Source organism: Callospermophilus lateralis, unplaced genomic scaffold (assembly GCF_048772815.1).
Source record: "Callospermophilus lateralis isolate mCalLat2 unplaced genomic scaffold, mCalLat2.hap1 Scaffold_109, whole genome shotgun sequence".
NCBI classification, from domain to species: Eukaryota; Metazoa; Chordata; class Mammalia; order Rodentia; family Sciuridae; genus Callospermophilus; species Callospermophilus lateralis.
The window spans coordinates 872,949-894,677 of NW_027511135.1; positions in this window are offsets into that span (position 1 = coordinate 872,949).

Genomic DNA, 21,729 nt, shown 5'->3' on the forward strand with positions numbered 1-21,729 from the left:
AGAGAATTTGATCTGATTTGCACAAAGTAGAAATTACTTAGTGAGAGATTTTAAATTAATCCCTCTGCCCGTTGAATAATGAAGATAGTGTACTGACTGGGTTAAGGTAGATCTTGCATGTTAGTCAGAAAGTGATTGCAATAGTGCTGGTGAGAGCTGTACTGGCCATCGCTGAGAGTGTTCCTTGGGGCAACGAAGCCTGACTAGATCATGGACATATTGATGGCTGTTGGATGGGTGTGGAATGTTTGGAGAGTGAGAATTAGGCGATGATTTTGAAGTTTTAGTCTTAAACTACTGGAATACTGGAGCCATACTGAAACAGAAGGGTGGGAATTAAGAGCATGGTTTTGAATGGTTTTGAGATGCCATTTGAGTATCTAAATGGAGTTGGTATGCAGGCATTTGGATATGTAGGTCTCGAGTACAAGGAAGGAGTTGAGCTTGAAGTTATAATTTGGGCATCATCAGCATTAAGATATAATTAAAGACCTAGGAAATGACTGTAGCAAAAGAAAAGGTCCCCCAACCGGCATTTAGGGAAGATAAATAAAGTGAGCATACAATCTTGGTGTTTCTCTTGTTAAGAGATAAGGTCTCAAAAGACAGTAAGCCAGTGATCTTATAGTGCTCAGCACTGAATCATTTGCAGATAGATAGTTTGCAAGTCACTTTCACATTGATGGGTGAGACCCAAACTGTGTTAACCCCAGTATACAGAGACAGTTATTCTTTTGCAGGTACAAATTCATTAACATTTTGGAATTAACCAACATATTGTAGAATTCTAAAGAAGGAAGTGTGAGACAGAATCTTACTGCATAGGCAATAATCCAATTAAGAGTCAAATTCTGTGGCATTTCTTTGATTAAATAAAAGTCCTTTTTTCCCCTAAACTATCCAAAATTTTAGATGTCAATATCCATTGCTTTAGTTATAGGAATATCCAGCTATGATTGATCAAAATCTATCCTTTAAAACATGGATGGTAGATAAAATATAATAGCAAAAAAACTCTTGACAGTTATATTTCATAACAACTTGTTTTTAATATTTGATAATGGAAAACATAGTAAATAAATATTCATATAATACTAATAAAATGTATTCATATTGCCTATGTCATTAGGGAATTCCCAACCTGTTGAAAGAATGAGAGATTTGTGGTGTGTTGCTTAATGTCTACTCGTTCATAGACTTTTCTCCATCTGGTTTCCTAGGAGTTTTAAAACATTTAAGTTAAAGTTTTTTATTTTCATTTGTTGTTGTGTTAATATGAAAATTATTCTTGCCAGAAGCATTCTGTTACAATCTTTTAAGAAAGAAATTGAAATTAGATGTATGTGCCTGTTAATGTTGTGATAATAGTGCTAACTGCATCTGCTAACTAAATATGTAGATTAGAAAATCTTTGGTTTAGTGATCACATCAAACTTAAGGAGCTGCAGTTTAAAAGAGATTAAATGTATTTCTAACAACTGCTTCCAAAGCTGTTGATAGCAAAGGAAATGAATGACTATTATCTTGAGAAATGTCTGCAAATTTTCTTAAGGTAATATTTTGATCTTTTTTAACTCAGGTGGCATTATATCAAATGCAGGGTATTGTAAAATAGTGCTTTTGCAAGTTTAAATAATAATGTTTAAAATATTTTTCTATGGAGTCATTATCTTTTGAAATATTTTCTGAGATGCCAGAATTGTCCAGAATTTATACAGAATTAAAATATATTATATGAAGAAGCCCAGCATTCAGATAGTCACAGAATTGCAGTTTGAATCACAGTGATGTTAAAAATCAAAACTGGAGTCTAAAGTTATTGAAACTCATTACTTTGTAAAGGCTTAAAATAATGCAAATGTGAAAGACCACATTAAAAATGCAAGATTTTATAGGAACATTTTTTCACTTTTTAGGAGGATACACAGAGAAATCAACATTAGAGTTTTCCTCTGGCAAGAGATAAAATTGTATATTCTATTTGATGCAATGCTTTCTAAAAGAGCATATTTAACTATTATATGAAGTTTGCATTCTGAATGATATAGAAAAGAAATGACTATTGTTTGAACTGCATATTCTATTGAATAGGTTGACTTTTTAGCTGTAAACAGGAAATGTAAAGAAATTATTTTATATACATATAATCTTTTTATCAACTTACAACAAAAGCACCACTTGTAAATATTTCTTGGTTCTCAGTTTAACCTGGAAATGGGGATTATAGAATTTTTATTATACAAATATACAAGCTCCATTTTGAAAAAGTCTAAGGAATGTCAAGAGAATATTAAAATTATAGACATGTGATAATCATTGTCCTTATTTTATTTATGTATTCAGTATGTTGTGGCTTCATAGAATGAAATTGATAGTATATGATGTCTCAATACATGATGTCAGGTCTCCCAACTCGATTTCAAATCCTTGTCATTATTCTAACTAAGACCTCAATTTCCTCAGAGGATAAATGGATTTCTGTATATTTTTATAACCTCCCTAGGATGTAACATGGTTTCTATATGATTAGAGAAGAGCAATTCCAGTAAATTGTGTTCATAATGCAGCATCTGCTATTAAAGTCTCCCAATTTTCTATTTCAAAAAAAGAATATCTCATAATTCTGCAATTTGCTATCATTATGATATAATTTCAGCTCTATACATACAGACATGCTAAAAGAAGGGTATACCTGCAGAAAATAAATAATTCTTTCCTGCATTTGTGTTTACCTTACATCTAAGAAATTGGAAGTAGTTAAAAGAAATGAATGTTGAAAATCAGAGGCAACTACCTGTAAAATATAGTTACCACTCTGTTTAGCAAGGTGAAGTATATACACACCACACAAAGCAAGAAAATTGCTCTCTCTGGAATAATATGGGGAGTGAGAGGAGTATTCTGAGTATATCTTTTACTACTTACACATAGTGATTTTTCTTTCCAGAAATAAAATAGTGAAAAAAATTACAATTGGCCCAAATTTTCTAAATCGTGTCTTTTTTTTATTTTTTGTTTGACTCTTTTACTAAATACAATAGTACTCACCATCCACAGGGTTTTTGTTCCAAGACACTCAATGGATTCCTGAAACCACATACACTATTTTTTTTTCTATATAAACCTATCTATAATAAGGTTTAATTTTTAATTTAGGCACAGTAAAAAATTAAAAGAAATAACTGAAAATAAAAAGTAATAATTATAAAAATAAACATAATAAATGTTATTTAAATATTGTGTCTCTTTAAAAAGTCAAGACAAATATTGACATTTTTAAATTGTATTTCTCCAAGAGTAACTACACCTGTAAGTATGTGGTGACTACTACACTGAAAACCAAGATTTATTTATTGCTCTACATGTGATAAATACAATTCACAAATTAACCTGTTAAACCCTTACAACATCATAAGGTATTATCTATCATTTCACAGACGAGGAATCTAGCAAGAAGAAATCAGGTAGCCTGTCCCAAATCCCACAATAAAGAACTAGGGTTAAAATGTTGCTCCACTACCATTAGAGGTAGCCTTTGATCTTAGAAGGACTCTATGTTAGACCAGCCAATAACTTCCTCGTTGTCTGTCTAGAGTTTTCTAAGATTTCATAAAGTTCAAATGCCGTTAAATATATTTCTTCTTCTCTGGATAATGGAACAGCCTGTTTTAAAATATTCACCTCTATTTTATATAAAATGGTTTACTATCTTCAAAGATTTGACATTATTCTGTTTAAAGAAAATGTTATTAATCCCATGTATCTCTCTTACAATTTTTGTGCATTAATAACAAGGGAAGCCTATTACTACTGATTTTAGTGATTGGAAGTTATGATATAATAAAAAAATAATAATTTGTTGGTGCATCAGTTTGAAAGCCATTCACAGTGTGAACAAGAATCAACTTGTCAGTCATTGTTTCTTGGCCTCTGCCAAAAGAAGAAAAAAGCTTAACAGTAGTTAGGGAACTACTGAGTTGAAATCTCTAAGGATGTTTCAACCTATTTGTTATATTTTCATCCACCCTGTCCACGGATGAAAAGTGATGTGATCTTAACTTATTACTGACTGAAAAGCAGCGTCAGGGGCTTTTCTGTAGTCCTTGTAATGGTTCTGACTAACCATGCTTAAAATCCAATTGCTATTTAAATCAGACAGTGAGGCCTTCTTTTATTGACATGACATTTGCTAGTCTGTGACTTGAATGATTATATTTAGCAGGTTCTTAACTTTGGGATAGAACTTGGCTGTTGAACTCAAGGTCTTTGACCTAATAACTGTAGTAAGTAATGGTGATGAAACTACCTGAAATAATAAAAGTTGCTGATCATTAGTCCTGAGAGCCAAAATGATATTTTTCTTGGGATCATTTTTATAACTTTTTTTCAAACTCAGACATCCTTGTTCATAAATTATGAGACTAGAAATCACTCTATTGTTCATTACTTAACTGTAACATTACACATCATGATCATGCATTCTGATAATTTTTTTTCTTTATTTTTTCTTAAACTTCTTTTTTATGTTCTCACCACATCATTGTAATGTCTACAGCTCACCCTGTTGGTAAGTAGCCATCCTTTTATCCATTTAGCATGGCTTTTTTACAATGCTTCATAATTCATGCATAGTAGAATTTGACAGAAATATAATTATTCACCCATATTCAAATATTACTGGAGGGACTGTCTACCATAGAAATTCTTCTGACTTTTTTGTCACTTTGAAAAACCATTTTTTAATGACTTTTGCTACAAAGCATTGTGTAGGTGTCAGTTTGTCATATAAATGTATAAATGAATGATTTATGGTATAAAATGCTAACTTTTCTTAAGGGGAAAAATGGAATTCTTTCCTTTCCTTGTATGTATAAAAGAATCAATTACTATTTATGCTTGGTATTGGTTAAAACAAAAGATCATAAGATCTTATAAGATCATTTAAGCAATTCTATTACTTTCATCACTTATTTTATTTTAACCTACACAGACTCCCAGTTCTTTAGGAGTATTTTTACCTGCTACACACCTGTTATCTGCATGCCTATATAAACAAAATTAAGTAGAACGCTTTAATTTATTGTGAATAGATTGTGACCCTTAGTGTATAAGGGAAAAGAGAGCAGTGGTTTTTGGCATGAAAAGTTAATGTTTGTGTTTTTAACATATCTCATTCTTCATTTGGCTTTGCAAAATTGAAGTAAGAGCTTATGCTTGCAGAAATTTAGGTAGTAATTATTCATGAGTATGTGGTTGATAAAATATTTTCAAATTCATTGATTTACTAATCTTTTTGTGTCAGATTTGAATTTTAGTTTAACCCAAAAAATACATTTAAATAAGCGAAATATTGGTAATTGTGTAATAAGTAAATTAACAGATGGATGTGTACATGGCTGAATGAATGAATGGATCAATTCTACATATTGCTTCTTTAATATACTAAGAAATAACAAATTTTTTCATTTTTAAGAATTTTTAAATTTTTCCAGCTAGCTTTAAAACTTTCCTTAATATAATAACTTTAAATTGCTGACATTGATATATATTGATCCAAATTCATAACCCTCCCCCTATCTTTCTTTGAAATAGTCACAGACGTTATTATCACATAGTATATTGTTTCATTAATAGCAAATACCCTAAATAGAACTTTAGTGTCCCAATCTGAATTTCTGATATGCCATTTCTGATCAGTACTTTCTTATGTTAGCTCTTGAATAACTGAAACTTTCATCATCTCTTCTGTAAAACGAACAAAATAATATTGGCTTATCAAAATTGCTGCAAGACTGGATTGAGCTTATAATTGATTATGTATTTGAAAAGTGCTCTATATGCCAATACTGGCTAATGTATTCCTTGTTTCTGAGACACTATTTTGCATTTTGATATATTGAAATATGGTTATGACTTAAAGTTATTTGAAAAATAAAGTACCAGGCTATTTTTTTTCTAGGAACATTCATGTTATTTGAAAATTGTGGACTATATTGTTATAATATTTAATTTTCATTTTCTTGAATTTGAAAGAAATCCTATGAATGATAACTTGGTTGTCAATGAAATAGTATCTAAAATATGGAAGAGAAAGGGAAAATTGAGATAACAGAGAAAGACTGAGAACAAACTGACAGTAGGCTTCATGATCACTCTCTCCGATTTCCTTGTTTCAGCATCTGTGAAAACATTTTCTGGTTCAGGGATGGACTTATTTATGTGTCCAAGAAAGTATTTCATTATTTATTCATGTTGTATAATAAAATATAAGTGAAGAAATTTATACAAGTCAGGTATGGTGGTACATGTCTAAAATAGCAGCTATTTGGGGAGACTTGAGGTGGGAGGATTGTAAATCCAAGGCCAGCTTGGACAAGATTAGTGAGATCAAGTCTCAAAACAGACCAAAAAAACAAAAGTAAAAGCAGAATCATTTATATATAACAAATTTAAGGAATGAATGAGAGTAAATGTAAATATAACATTAATTGACAAGGATTAAAGCAATTTGAACTTTTTCGGAATTCTTGATAACTAAGCAATATAAATTTACAACTTTAATTAGAAATTATTTTAAAATATTAAACTTATGGATTTTATAATAAATATATAAAGATACATGATTCGATGTGAAAATTTGTCAATTGAAAGTTTGGCAATAAGTACCTCAAAATTCAATTTGATTAGGCTTAGGTATCAATTTTAATTATAAGATCATGACCTCAAATGAATAGAAAAATATCACATATAAATTATAGATTTTTATACAGCAAATTCTGAGTCTGCTATATTGTTACCAGTTAATTTATATCAAACATTTCCAGAAGATAAAACAATATTTTAATAATTTTTTTATGTATTTAAAACATTTAAGCAAAGAAAACAGTACATTGATGAAAACAATGTAATATACACAGAGTATAGGGATTTATCTGTCACCTACAAGTACTTTTAAAAGTTATTTTCATTTTTTATTCTTGTTTGAAATGATTCTTAAATTCCCATTGGACTGGAAATAAAGAATAGCTTCTTGACACATTGCATTTTACTCGCGAAAGTCTGTCATTTCATAAATCTATCTTGAATGACTTATAACAATGTTCAGAAATATGAAGAACTATACTTTATACTTGACAACTACTATTAATTTTGAAAACTAAATTTTAGATACATTTTTATTGAATTACTAAAAAAGAGACTGATAATTGGGAAATTAGACTGTTTTTTCTATCAAATTCTTACATCAATTTAAGTTTAGGAACTATAGGTCTTTGAACTTTTATCGTTAGTGGACTCAGAAGACAGTTTTTAAACTTTCAGGTGATAGTAAGAATATTCTGTAGACACCATAGACTGCGAACAGAAGCTAGTTTTTAATTCCAATATGTTTGGTGAAAAAATTTGTACCCAGCACATAAAGCTTACAGAAAATGCAGAGAGGGCAAAGCTTTCTTAAGAAAATTAGAAAACATTGCAGATTCTAGAATTCTTACAAATTCGGAAAATCATCATGGCATTACACCAGATGAAACTTCCTAATGGTCTATTGAAAGTCCCACTTAGAAATCTTTTAAAAACCCCAACTGGGAGTTTGTTTAAATGGATGACTCTTATGAGTTAAAGAATTTGCAACTTAGTACAATACACAAACACCTTCCAGACTCTACTTTGGAGATTCTATAAAACTTGTTTAAGAGGATCCCCAATGTGGAAAAAAATTGCTGAAATCAGTCCATTATACACTTGCCAATGGAAACCAATATATTCCAGATTGCATTATTCATCTGTAATGTTACCAACATCTCCTAAAGAGCCCTTTATTTCAACCTCTGTATTTATTGGTTTCCAAAAAATCTAGACCAATGCCACTTTGACAATTAAAAAGCCATTTTTACTATTTCGAAGACATTCCTTCTAAGAAAAGCACAAGTGCATTGTAGGGCATAGTTAACTAAGAATGTTGAAATGTTCTTTTGTTTATGTGGAAAACTCTTCCAATGAAGGAACTGACAAGAAAAAAAAACATGATCTAAATACGCATAAATATATTGCTTCCTATACCTGTCTGTCTTATTTTCCTATTGGAAGCTTTTCCCAAGCTTAAAAATAAAAAAGAACATCTATTTTGGAGATGGGCAACACATTTTTTCCTAGCAGCAACTCAAAACATGATGAGTAATTTGGAAAAGAACTGTCAAATCGACCAGCTGCCTTACTTGTGATGCTGAGCCCTACCTCATTTTATATCTTGTACACCATATGCTCTCTGCTTATTGCCTCAAGTAGAGAGACCAAAAAAAGCTGAACATATCAGGTGAAACATGTTTGAAATATCACAAACAAACTGACAGTACACAACTTTATGAAAAAACTTTTTTCCCAATTCAGTGATATAAAAGTATGTTCTTTTTGATAGTAGAATATAATTGGCTACAGAAAAATTCATAAATATTGAGAAAATCATGTTCTTGGCAAAATTCCACATTTTTCGATTATGATTTTATAGAATCTGCCACTAGTCAAAACAGACATCTATAGGAACATAGTTTTTCAATGTTTTAACTGCTTAAGCACAAAAGTAAACATATTCTCATTTTAGAAAGTTCTATTTTATGAGTTGAGGCAGTTTTGGAATAACATGTTCTAACGTATTTTATTCCTGAGGCCACCAAGAAATACAACAACAACAATAAAAATGAGTGAATAAAATAATAATTCAAGACAAATAATAAATCAGTTATTACTAAGGAACAAGGTGACAGATATTTTTGACACCTTCATATCCCACCCTACCTTGAAATGTGGAAACTGTAATGTGCTAAATGTAATTTAAATTAGAAGTGGAAAAATTACAGTTACTTTCAAGTAAAAAAAAACGTGGTTATTATGCAGCATGCTGTGATGTATTGTTTGTAAAAGGTGTTCTGAGTGTGTTTTGGAAGGAGACCTAGAATTTTATTCCTTGCATTCTTTCTTTGTTAGACAAACTGAACCTCATAACATGGGCTAATCTTTTCTTACCTTCAAGTTCTTGATGTTTCTTGCACCTGGCACTAATTAGCTACTTTATACAGAGTCCTGATTAACTATTACTAAATAAATATCATGTTTTTCATCACACCGTATATTTTTACAAAATTATGGGTAAAAATGCATATTCTAATAGAGTTTCCACTATGTGAAATGTTCAAGATAGCTTAAACTAATACTTATTTTTAAAGTGAAAAACAATTTTAGATTACTTCTGCTGGGCCAGTTTTAGCCTTATGTGCTTGACAGCATCTGTCCATTGTCTCTATAGGGAAGGTTAGGTAAGAATTATTGAATCACACATTTCTTTCTTTTTTTTTTTTGTTTCTCATAACTGGATGACATATTCTCTTGTTTTGGAATTGAAAGGTACTTACACAACAATTCCCTCTTGGTTGGGATATCTCTTTACATATTCTTCCAAATATATTTTCTGGATTACGGACACCAAAAGCTCCCTGAATCTATAGGATCATAATTAAGTTAATCCTTCAAGGATGTTTTCTTCTGTTTTATCTTTGAATATTTTTCTTTCACTTATTTCCTTCAGACATACTTTGTATATTGGCTTTCCTTTGTTTACATTCCATGTTTACTGACTATGCTGTAATAATTTCAAAGGTAAGAATTTTATTTCATATGTGTGAATTTTAATGTCAGTTTTCACCTTCCTTTTTAAATTATAATCATCACGTATTTCTTCTTACTAAAATAATTTATTGTTTTTCTCTTTCTTCCCCCATTTCCTTGCTGAGCCCTTACATACCTTTCTTAATCTCATGTGTCACTTAATCCATTTACTTAATCCAATTTTATGAATTTGTTTGTTGCTTTTGTAGAAGAAAAACTTCATTGTATGTATTTTTCTTTAAAATATGGTCAACTATTCTAAAGTATGTCTGTGTTTCTTTGATAATTCCTAGAAGGTACTGGTCATTTCTCTTGGATTAATTATTTTTCCTTTTTCTCTTTAATTAAATAATTAGTTCAGTAATATATATATTTATTTTGTTTTGCATAGATCCTATTGAAACCTTATCTGGTAATTATCTAGTTGAGTGCAGAAGACTACAGTTTGCATGTTTAGAGAAGAGAAAGAGGAAAGTATGAGGGTCATTTGCTAGCCCTTGCTTGGAATGCAATCTTAAATATCTCTTTTTTTTCTTAATTTTTAAGCTTATTCGTTCTAATCAGTTATATATGACAGCAGAATGTTTCTCTGGTTGTACATGAAGTAGGGTCACACCATTGATGCAATCATGACCAAGTATAATGATGTCGGTCTCACTCCATCATTTCTTGAAATCTTCATGCTCCCTCCTCTCTCTTCCCTGTCTTTGCCCAATCCAGAGTTCCTCCACGCATCACATGTCCAACTCCCCATTATGGATAGCATCCACTTATCAAAGAGAACATTTGGCCTTTGGTTTTGGGGGATTGGCTTACTTCGCTTAGCATGATATTCTACAACTCCATCCATTTATGTGCAAATGCCATAATTTTGTTTTCTTTTATAGTAATATTCTATTGTGTACATATACCACGGTTTCTTTATCCATCATCTATTGAAGAGCATCTAGATTGGTTCCTTTATGAAAAAAATAAAATCAATTTCTTTTTAGTGTTTTATTGACTCTGCTGATAAACAATAATCTTTGTTAGGTTTGAGCTCTCTGCTTTCCCACATGAAACTACCTCCTCATCTTCCCTTTATATTCCTTTCTTCATAATGAAGATGGCTTTCAGGCATGGTAGTTTTGTATTACTGAGAGAAAATCGTCACAAACTGAGCTATTTAAAACAACATCCAGGGCTGGGGATGTGGCTCAAGTGGTAGCGTACTCACCTGGCATGTGTGCGGCCTGGGTTCAATCCTCAGCACCACATACAAACAAAGATGTTGTGTCCGCTGAAAAAACTAAAAAATAAATATTAAAGATTCTCTCTCGCTCGCTTGCTCTCGCTCTCTTTTTAAAAATAAAATATAAAACAATATCCATTAATTAAGTCAAAATTCTATAGATACAAAGAACAGACAGGTAAAAGGAAGGGGGGTTCTGCTTAGGGTCTCAACAGGTGAAAATCAAAATATATACCCAGTTAAGCTCTTCTCTGGAAACTCTCCGAAAGAAACCACTTCAAATTTTGTTTGTGTTGATGGCAGACTTAAGTTCCTTGCAGTTGTAGACTGAAGTCCCCAATTCCTTGGCTGCAAGTCAGTGTCACCCACAGTTTTGAGAGGTCACTCTTCAGCCTTCCTATATGGCTTACAGGGCCTTCAAAATTGGCAATGGTTTCTTGAATTCTTATGTGTTAATTTTGTATTGCTTCCCTTTTGGTACTAGAGAAAATCTACTTATTTAAAAATCTCATAGGGTTAAGTTAGGCCCAACTGACTCATCTTCCTGTCTTTGGGTTAACTGATTTGTACTCTCAGTTATATCTTCAGAATCTTTTTTGTAACATAACATGATCATGAGAGTAACTCCAGCAAGCGGAAGTCATGTGGGTCACCTTAGAATTCTGCCCACCACAGGACGCTTGGCTTTTTCTTTCTTTAAGTTCACCTTCCTTTCTTCTAAATTTTAGCTGGTTTTCTATGTAGTCATGTCTCTTATTTTCAAAATCATGATTAAAGGATCAAATGACTAGCTTTTGCAATGTGACAGGATATCATAGTGACATGACTAGTGATAGAGAATGGAGGCTTGTTATGCTGATGTTCACCTTGCTTCCTCTTTCTCTTCCCGACTTGAACCTGTTTAGCAGGGATACCATACAGTTTGTTGTTTTGGCTTACAGTAGCTTTTCCATATTATTTATTTCTTTTCTTATAATAACTAGAGAAAAATAGAGCAAAATATATTGACTACATTATCTTAAACCAAACATCAAAAAGTTTAAATCTCATTAATTTTAGAATCTCTCCACATAGGATTAAAATAAAAACTAAATATTTTAATTTGGTACCTAAAGTACTATAGGTTTTGAATATTGTAATAATGTAAATTCTGTGGCCTGAAACTGTCCAATAAGATGAGAATTAAGAGATTTCACTGGATATAGACAGAATAAAACACATGAACATCTGAGTCATTCCTTTAAAAAAGGTCGAAATTTTCATTTTTATACATTATTGTAATTTGTAGACAGCAAGAAACTCTATGATATGTATGTTTTCATATCCTATAAAATATATTGTGATATGTATTACACCTAAGTCTTACATGCATGACATTTAAATTAGTACACTACTTACTTAAACATATTAAAGGTCACTTGAGGGACTGGTACATAATTATATTCATTAAAAATATATAAACTAGCAAATTAAATTAAAATTTTAGTTAAAATATATCTGAATGCACATTAGGCTATCTGGCAAATATTGCTTCCAAGATTTATTGGTGATGCTATTTTCTTCTATCCTACAAAATGATTCATTCTTTATCTGCAAATATGTTGTTGTATTAATCTTTCTGCTGCTTCTAGCTCTAGCATAACACTTACATGTGGTAGGGGCATGCCAAATGTTGGCACAGTTAATTGATACACACATATGCATACATAGGTAATACTTGCATAGAAAATGTTTATGCAAGCAGCTTTAAATAGTGCCATAAAAAGATTAAGCAACATTAATGGTAACAGGCCAATCACATATTCCTCATTCTGCTAGTAGGAGATAAAATACAACAAAAAGAAGGCACTAATGAGTTAGGATGGTGCCTTACTAAGCGTGTAATTAATGTTATTAAGAAACATTGCAGTTGCATGTTAAAATTCCATTAATAAGCCATCCTTCAGCATCAGTACATTGGTTCCTGGGTTGCAAAAAATTTTTCCTTTTTCCTTTTTCTGATTGGCATCTTAATGCAATCTTTCTTTAAAAAATGAGATAATGCGATGCGATCAGCCTTCCTGATTTTCCTGGAATGCTGATGTGACAGTTCTGGCAAGTTGACAGGTTAAGTGACTGAAAGTGGATGTCTTGTCTCACCATTTACTTGAAGAGGCATTTTTTAGGCTATAGTTTTCCCCTCCTCACTTCTACCCCCAATATAAGAAATCTTATTTCCCCAGTTTAGCAGCATAGGACCTTGATATTTTTTTAACAAACTTTTAAAATATTCTCCATTTGCTGGTCAAAAATATGATCGTTCTTTTCTGAATTATGTGAATATTGTCTTGATAAACAATTAGTTCTAAAATTAATAGTATTTCATTTGCAAATCAAGAGTTCCCTAAAGAGTAAAAAAAAAATTATTCTGATAAAAAACAGAAAATATAGGGAAGTGGTACTTAGAAGTTCAAAATTCCTTAAAATGTTTATAGATGTTTCCAGAAAGTTTTCAATGTATAGTTTTATTTTTTTTATAGTTCAGTTGTTCTATGAAACTTGTATGTTGAATCAAGTATGAGTTTCTGTACTTACCTACAATCGAAATTAAATCTACTTTGGTAATCCAAGATATAATAAAGCTTAAATTTCTATAAACATGCCTGAGTTATATGATGAAGTAGGTATACTACTTATACTAATTATGACCAACTGTATCACTGGTGGAAAAGTGTCAGGAGCTTTGAGTATAATGAGATGGAAAAAATATTGCAATGTAGAAATATTTAATACCATCATAGGATTATAGAAGGCTTTGTAAAACAAGTAAAGACAATTAATATAGAAAAATATGTGGGTTTGCTAATATGATCCTTTTTGTTTAACAAACTGACTAAAAATGTGGAATGATCTAGATTGCCAGTGGTGACAAAGAAGGAGGTGAGGTTAATGGAACCCTGGTGCCATTGAAAGAATTTTATATTTCTAACATAAAACATATGTTTTTCTCTCTGTGAAGAACAACCTCTCACCCTTCCTCTTACCTGTTTAATCAATAAAAGAGAATAAAATTCTATCCTTCCTCCCTTTGTCCCTCTATAATTTCCCTCTCTCCCTCTTTTCTTCCTCTAGCTTCTCTTAGAATTGCTTTTACAGTTGCTCTACAATGCGATTAAGAAGTCCACTTTGATCACACTAGATAATAACTGGCTCACTTCATTGCCTACTCTGATCATCAGATTTGGAATAATTGAGAGTGGTTTTGGGGTTTCAAGTATTATATGAACCCTCCAAAATTGTAGTCTTCCCAAAGTTAACAAATTCCATAGGACGAAGTAAGAAATGCACAGAGTAATACTAAATGACAGCAGCATCATTATTCGCACAAGGAATGGATGCTCCTATGTATTTGACCTCTGATAGGTGAAGAGCAGGATGTGAAGTCTGATTAGATGAAGAATCTAAGACTCTCATTCATTGTGATCATTCTATTCTCTTTAACCATTTACTTTACTTTTTCAGATTTATGAAACTAGTAAACTATATAGTACTTTTCCATCTTCATTTTGATATCAGAAAAGTGTGTGTATGGGGGTGGGCCAGGCATGTTTCTGGAAGCTGAGACAGGAGGACTGCAAGTTCAAAGCCATCATTAGCAATGGTGAGGCATTCAGCAACTTAGTGAGACCCTGTTTCTAATAAAAAAAAGATGTCAGAAAAAAATATATATCTGTTTATGGTTTTACAAATTATATTATTGTCAAAAGAAAAGGTATAGATATTGGTATTTTTATCATGTAATAAGAATTTTAATATTAGCTACAATCACTCATTAGAAAAGAAACCATTTACTCATCTAGAAGAGTTGTTGCTTTGGACTCAGTAAGAAAAACAGTTAATTGGAAAAGTAAGTAACTTAGCAATTCGATCATTTATATTCCTTGGAAATAGTGACAAATGAATAAAATGTGATTAAATGGGCTTTTTAAAAGTATTATCATAAATCCTATATTCTAATTTATATTTTCCATTACAAATGCATTCTTTCCTCTGAGATGAATTATGTATTAATATGCTTCAAATCAAATATTTTATGACATTATGTATGCATTTCCAATATTAAAAGAAATGATATGAACTCAAGTGAATGTTAAATAGTAAAAAAATAAATAAAATTACATAAGTTCAAAATGTTCACTTATCAATTAGAAGTCAAACTCTACTGTTTTTAGATTGAATAAACATTTACCTCTTATTCCTAGAGTATACTGCATTGTAATGAAATGACGTCTGCCTGTTTCTTGTTGGTAAAGGCAAGTCTACTAACATTTTGCCAGGACTTCTAGGTCTGATTGCTATAAAATGCCTATTTTGTCTATATGCTTTTGTTCCTCTGGGATGGTAGGTACTTGTTTATAGTTATATAGTCATGTTCAAATTGGTTAATGATTTTTTCCTACATTTTCTGTCATTTCCCTCCATCCAAATTATTACCAATAGTATTGGTGAAAAAATCAGAAGCTTTGAGTAAAATGAGATGGAAAAAATATTGAATATTTTCTATAGATCCATTTTTAAAAATTTCCTAATCTATGCCCTTTACTTAGAAATTCTCTCTTAGAAGATTTTCTAGGCCAAATAAAGACAACATTTCAGTGCAAGGTGGTAAACAACACTTCACACCAATAAGAATGTACTACAGATCTGAGTAAGATATGTAAATGGGGGAAAATAGAGAAAAAAAGAGAGAGAAAATGCAAGCCAGGGCATGTACCTAAAATTGGAAGGAACACAGGGCAACTACAAGGTCAGGATGTGTTCAGGTTAATCCTTATTGACAAGGTGAATCAAAAGATAATCGATATCAAGATTGGTTAAGCATAAGAAAAGCCAATATATATGTGAGTGATGGAGAGAAGACTGGTCTACTGAAATTCTGGAAGTAGTCTGGGGACAAATGAGTGTCGAGATGATAAAATCTTGGGAGAGAATGATTTGCAAGCCTTGCAATGATATGCATTGTAGGTTTTTATTGCCATGTAATGAAAAGCACTGTAGGGTTTTGAATCAAGAGTTATTTGAAAGAAAGTGTATTTAAGAAAGTCTGTACTTAGAGTTAGTATAGGAAGAAAAAGATTATGGGTTTTATGCTCCTTTAAATAATAAAAACAGCTATTCAAGAAAAACATGTTATGATTTTTTAAATATTATACCTTATGGGAAGTTGTAGCCTAAATTTCTGACTCAATTATTTGATGCTAGATATGAAAAATTCTCAGTTAACCAGATTATAATTTGAAGTAAAACAAATTAAACTAGCAGTTCAGTGTTTAATAGGTCCAACTATGACATTGAAATGAAAGTAAAGTAAACCTATCTTCCAGTCTGAGACTTTAACCTTAAGAAAATTGTGTACCCTTTATAAAGTTCAGTTTACTGGCCTTTATATCATAATGGTAATCATTAAGACATAAGGTTTTCAAATTTTAAATGAAATAATGCCTGTAGATTGTTTAACATAGTCCATATCACTTAATAAGCACTCAATTAATGTTAATTATTGTCATTGTATTGCACAGTTTGTGACTGAGCAAGTCTTTGACTCAAGCAAATGATCAAAGAGATTGCATTTTAAATGTTTGCAGAATATATTAGCATTTAATAAGTAAATTATATTAAATAGTAAAAACTGTTTTCTACTCCAGTTTGTCAAGAAGTTCAAAATGTTTATTACTATTGAATCAAAAGTTTATTCATTCAGGCATGAAATTACACCCAAAGAAAGGGAGCAGCTGAGTGTGCCTGTAACCACCCTGTATCACATATTAATGTACCTAACTGCTGCATGACTATCTCCATGTTAATGCCTGCCATACAAAGTCATATTTTCCTGTAGAAACATCTTGAACATGATGTGATTAACCTTTAAGGTCCCCCTCCCCTCATCTCAAAGCCCACCCCATGCATGGCCTATGCTTCCTACTCATGTTCAGCCATCTGATTTCCATATCACCCACTCACTCTCACCAGCAAGCATTAGCATAACAGAGTTGTTGCATGACTTTGATTGAAGCCAGCTTGGGCTGAATTCAGTATCAAAGCATAATTTCACAGAAATCAAATCTAATTTGCTGTGCATTGTATTTAAATTCTCAAAACACAGTTTCAAGTGAACTGGACTAGACCTCTAATCTTGATTGACCTTTTTATAGATCAGGTCTACTTCTCTGGAAATCACACAACATACTTTTCTCATAGAGATATTGTTTTTTAATGTGTAAGTGTTGATTAAATACTGAACTGCATCACTCTGCTCCATCTCATTTCTTCTTATAGCTAAAGCAATAAGGTATAATCACTTGACATAGCAGGCAAGTAGGTTATTGCAGCATAGTTACAGGAAATTTGTCTAATGTTTTCAGGTTTTAGAGAGGACATAAATATGTATTCCATAGTCATCTGTCTTAACAAACATCAGAGAATTGCCATTTTTATAACTAGCATATTCTTTTGGAGTTTATAACTTGATATCCTTAATTCACATTGGGTTTAAATTGTGTTTTGAATTGTCATCTTGAGGACCTAATTGTGTTTTTTTCATATTTAATGAGAACCATTGTATAAAATCCCTTTTATGTATATCCCACTTCCCACTATCATGCTGTGTTGATAAAAGGCCATCCCTGTCTACTCTCTCCCTTTGGTGCCATCAGCCAAGTACTGTCTTTTCAAACCATTCTCACTGCCACCTGGCAGAGATGCGGAAACTGTGGAGTGTCATCAGAAGAATAATTGATGCTGTTTTTCATTTTAAAACCTCAAAAGTAAATTCCTTGAGCTGATATGCCTTCACAGAAGATTGCAATATAGATCTTGGGCAGAGAAAGAGAATCTACAAAAGTAAAAGTGATCATTGCAATTTTATTTGTTGGCCTGACTTTGGGTGACAAAAGGACATACATTTTCAGAGACTCAAAAGCTTTTTAGATTGTTTTGCTAAATGATTCAACATTTTTAGTTTTCTTTAAAAAAAAATTTACACCTGACAATTCTGGTTCTATTGAGACCCACGAGGCTATTGACATGAAATTTGTCTAATGTTTTCAGGTTTTAGAGAGGACATAATTATGTATTTCATAGTCATCTGTCTTAACAAACATCAGAGAATTGCCATTTTTATAACTAGCATATTCTTTTGGAGTTTATAACTCGATATCCTTAATTCACATTGGGTTTAAATTGTGTTTTGAATTGTCATCTTGAGGACCTAATTGTGTTATTTTACATTAGAAATAGAGCATATTTATAATAACTTAGAATTAAAGTATAATATAAATAGATATCACAGGAAAAAGAGAGTTTTTAGGATTGATGGCTTTTGGTTAGTGGTCTTTAAAAAATATAAAACTGGAAAAAAGTTCAAGAAATTATGATTTCCTGGTCTTTCAAAATGATATCATGAGTGGTAAATATTATGTTGTGATACTGTAGCACTTCATTTTTGTGTAGGAGTTCTGATGAAATGTTTTCTTTAGGTGCTACTCATAGCAATTCTCATTGGATTTTCTGTCTCAACTTGCCAAGGTGTTCCAGCCTTTGTCTCTGTCTTTCTAATCATCATCTCCAATCACCATCTACATTGCTTCCAGAGCATTCTTTTTAAAACCATGTATCTTATATCTATTTTGCAAAATCATCTTTGAAAAGATCTTAATAGCTTTTAGGACACAATTTTCAACTCCTTTGTATAAATTATCTGGTCTTATCAATATCAGCTCTGTACACCAGGTTTCTTCTACTTTCAAAACTCTTTATCTTCCTGTACCAAATCCAGTTCCACAGGTCTTTGCCTTATGTTTGGTGCCTTTGTTCTGTGACCTTAATTCTCTTCAACTAGTGATCTCTTACCTGTGCTTCAAAACACAGCTCATTTTCTATTATTGCATTTTCTATTATTGTACAAATTGTGTAATGGTGTGTTTGTTTCCTGAGAAATCTCTGCCATAGGACAAGTAGGACGAGAGCACCTCCTAACACCTCTTTTTTCCCCCTCTCTTTTTCTTTTATTTTGGGTTTCCTGGAGATGGAACCCAGAGCCTGTGAATGCGAGACAAGAGCTCTAACAGTGAGCTACACCCCCACTCAAGTGCCATGTTATATTTGGCTTCCCATGCCCTGAAACAAGCAGAATGTCTTAGAATTTGTATTCAGTCAGTACATTTTGAATGAATGAATGGATGAACTCTAGCTTCTCAGGAAAGTGTATGCATAGATATGGTCAATTCTGAATCATTTTGGGTGGGGGGCTGTATTTTAGCAGCTGTGGTAAAACTATAGGATGAGGATTTCAAAAATGTTTTACAAAAACACTCATCTAAAACACATTTTAAAACATTTAAGTATCAAATTCAAGGAAGTCTATAGCTATATCTAAATTACAGATAGTGATTTTACTGACATAGGTAGATGACAGATAATAAAATGCTTAAAACTCTGTTTTCATTTATGTTTTATTTGATGATTTCAATCTGTTATTGCTTTTTAAAATACATATATATATATATATATATATATATATATATATATATATATATATATATATATATATATATATATACAGATAGATAGATAGATTGTGTAAGTACCAGGTTCTCAGGTCTTACTAACTAGTTATATAGGCCAATTTAAATTTTTTCTCACCCAAAGCTGTGCAAATGAACTAATAAGCTGAACAGGCAACTTTTATTAAAGAGTGTCAAATAACTGATTTTGACTGAATTGGGTTTTTAATTTTTGAAGATGACATATAAGCTAAATTCCTCAATACTTCTGAAAAAGCTAATGTCCACATTGGCATTATTACTTTTCTTTCTAGGATTTCATACAACTATACACTGATTCTTAAATATTTCATAACATTTTTTTTTCTAGAAAAATCCCATATTATAGATGATGAAGATCAACCTTTAATCTTCTGTGGCAAAAATAATCCAGTGGTTTCACATTTCTGCTGAAAAATGAATACTGCTGTGCTTTAAAAGTTTTTCCTAAAGTAATTTTGTAACATTGATTTAAACTATCATTTCTATTAGCAAACATGGAACAAAAATCAATGTATCTGCTGATTCAGGAGAAGTGTGTAGAAATAACAAGTAGATTGTGAGAGGCCTGTAATCTTCTGAGCATGCCAGGCAACATAAACCACACTCTGTCCAAATAAAGCCATAAATCCGGATTCTCTGTACTGTTAGAATGAGTCTTCCGTTACCTTTAATTATAGAAAAGAATTTCACTTAGTAGATTTATCCCTTCTGTCCTTGGGGTATGTGTTGGATATCTTGAATTAGGAGCCAGGAAAATAGAACACCTAAAAAAAGTAAGTCAATACAAATCTCACTGAATTCTTTTTGAGAAAAATACCTCTGCTTTCACAGTGATAGCATTTTTGTTAGGATGAATGATTGGTTTTAGGTTTGGGGCACCATGTATTTATTCTGTTCTTAGATTTGCAGTTATGCACTTGAAAAACATAAAAGAAATTCAGGTGAACTCTTTTATTGGATGTTGCTGATTGTCAGAGTTCTTTAGAGCTCACCTTTTAGCTGATGTATACCAGATTCTAAAACTTAGACTAGAATTGAAAGTGTTTTTTTGGTCTTAGTTTTCTAGCATAAGCAACTAGTTAAAATAGAAACAGATGATCAGAAAAGTCATGGGATACACATGGTGTTTACAACTGATTTGGGTTTGGTGCTGAAGAAGATATCCTTGGGAACATTTCTAGCTATACATTCTCTTGCTTTTTACTCCTTTGTCTCTCTTTATCATTAGGTTCCAATCTAAATTTTTCTGTCTTAGCATTTTTACCCCATCCCTGCCCTCTTTCTATCTTTCTTTTTGTATTATATCTAGATAGATAGATAGATATCTTCTGATATAGATATAGATATAGATAGATTAAACCCTGGGGTGCTCTAATTTGATACGTTTATTTATATTGTTTGTTATTTCAAATATGTAACTTCCATCCCTTAAATAATTCAATGTCTTTAATCTTCAAATCTTGAATTCCAGAATATAAGAATTTTAATAATATGGATCATATTTTATGCCTTCTGACATCCCATTGCCTCATTCAATATCTTACAAATATTGTAATAAAATAAGTGTGTACTAGGAGATGGATTTTAAAGGAGGAGATAATTGTGTAAAGGAGTGACTCCTTTCCATGTTTTTCTATTAAAAAATATAACCAAATCATTTTTATAAAAAATGTTAGAATCATAAGGGATCAATTTTTCCATACAAGTAGGTGGGACACAGGGATATAATATAATGGACAATATTTAAAATAGATCTGCTAATAAGTTTTCTCACATTATTTCCCCAATCCCTCAGTGTTTTAAGAAATGCATACAAGTAAGTAAAAAATTGCTCTCTGGCACTGAGCAATGCACCCAGAGCCAGATTTTCTCTTTGATATCTTTTTCTTTGACAATGGTTGATATTTACACATTTTCTTTCCTTTTAAATTATAGCTCCTCCACAGTTTGTGGTTAGGCCAAGAGATCAGATTGTTGCTCAAGGTCGAACGGCAACATTTCCCTGTGAAACTAAAGAAAATCCCCAGCCAGCTGTGTTTTGGCAGAAAGAAGACAGCCAGGTGAGTGTGAGGCTTGACTGCTTTTCTGAAGTCTCTGAACTTTGCTGACTTTGGTACTCCCTGAAGCTTGCCTTGCCTCCATTTCTATCAGATGCTGAACTTATTTTATTGCTAAAAGAAAGACAAATGATTCTAAAATAAGTGAAAGACAGATGTTCTAGCACTTTTTATTTGCTATTGGTAATCTTTGAAAATC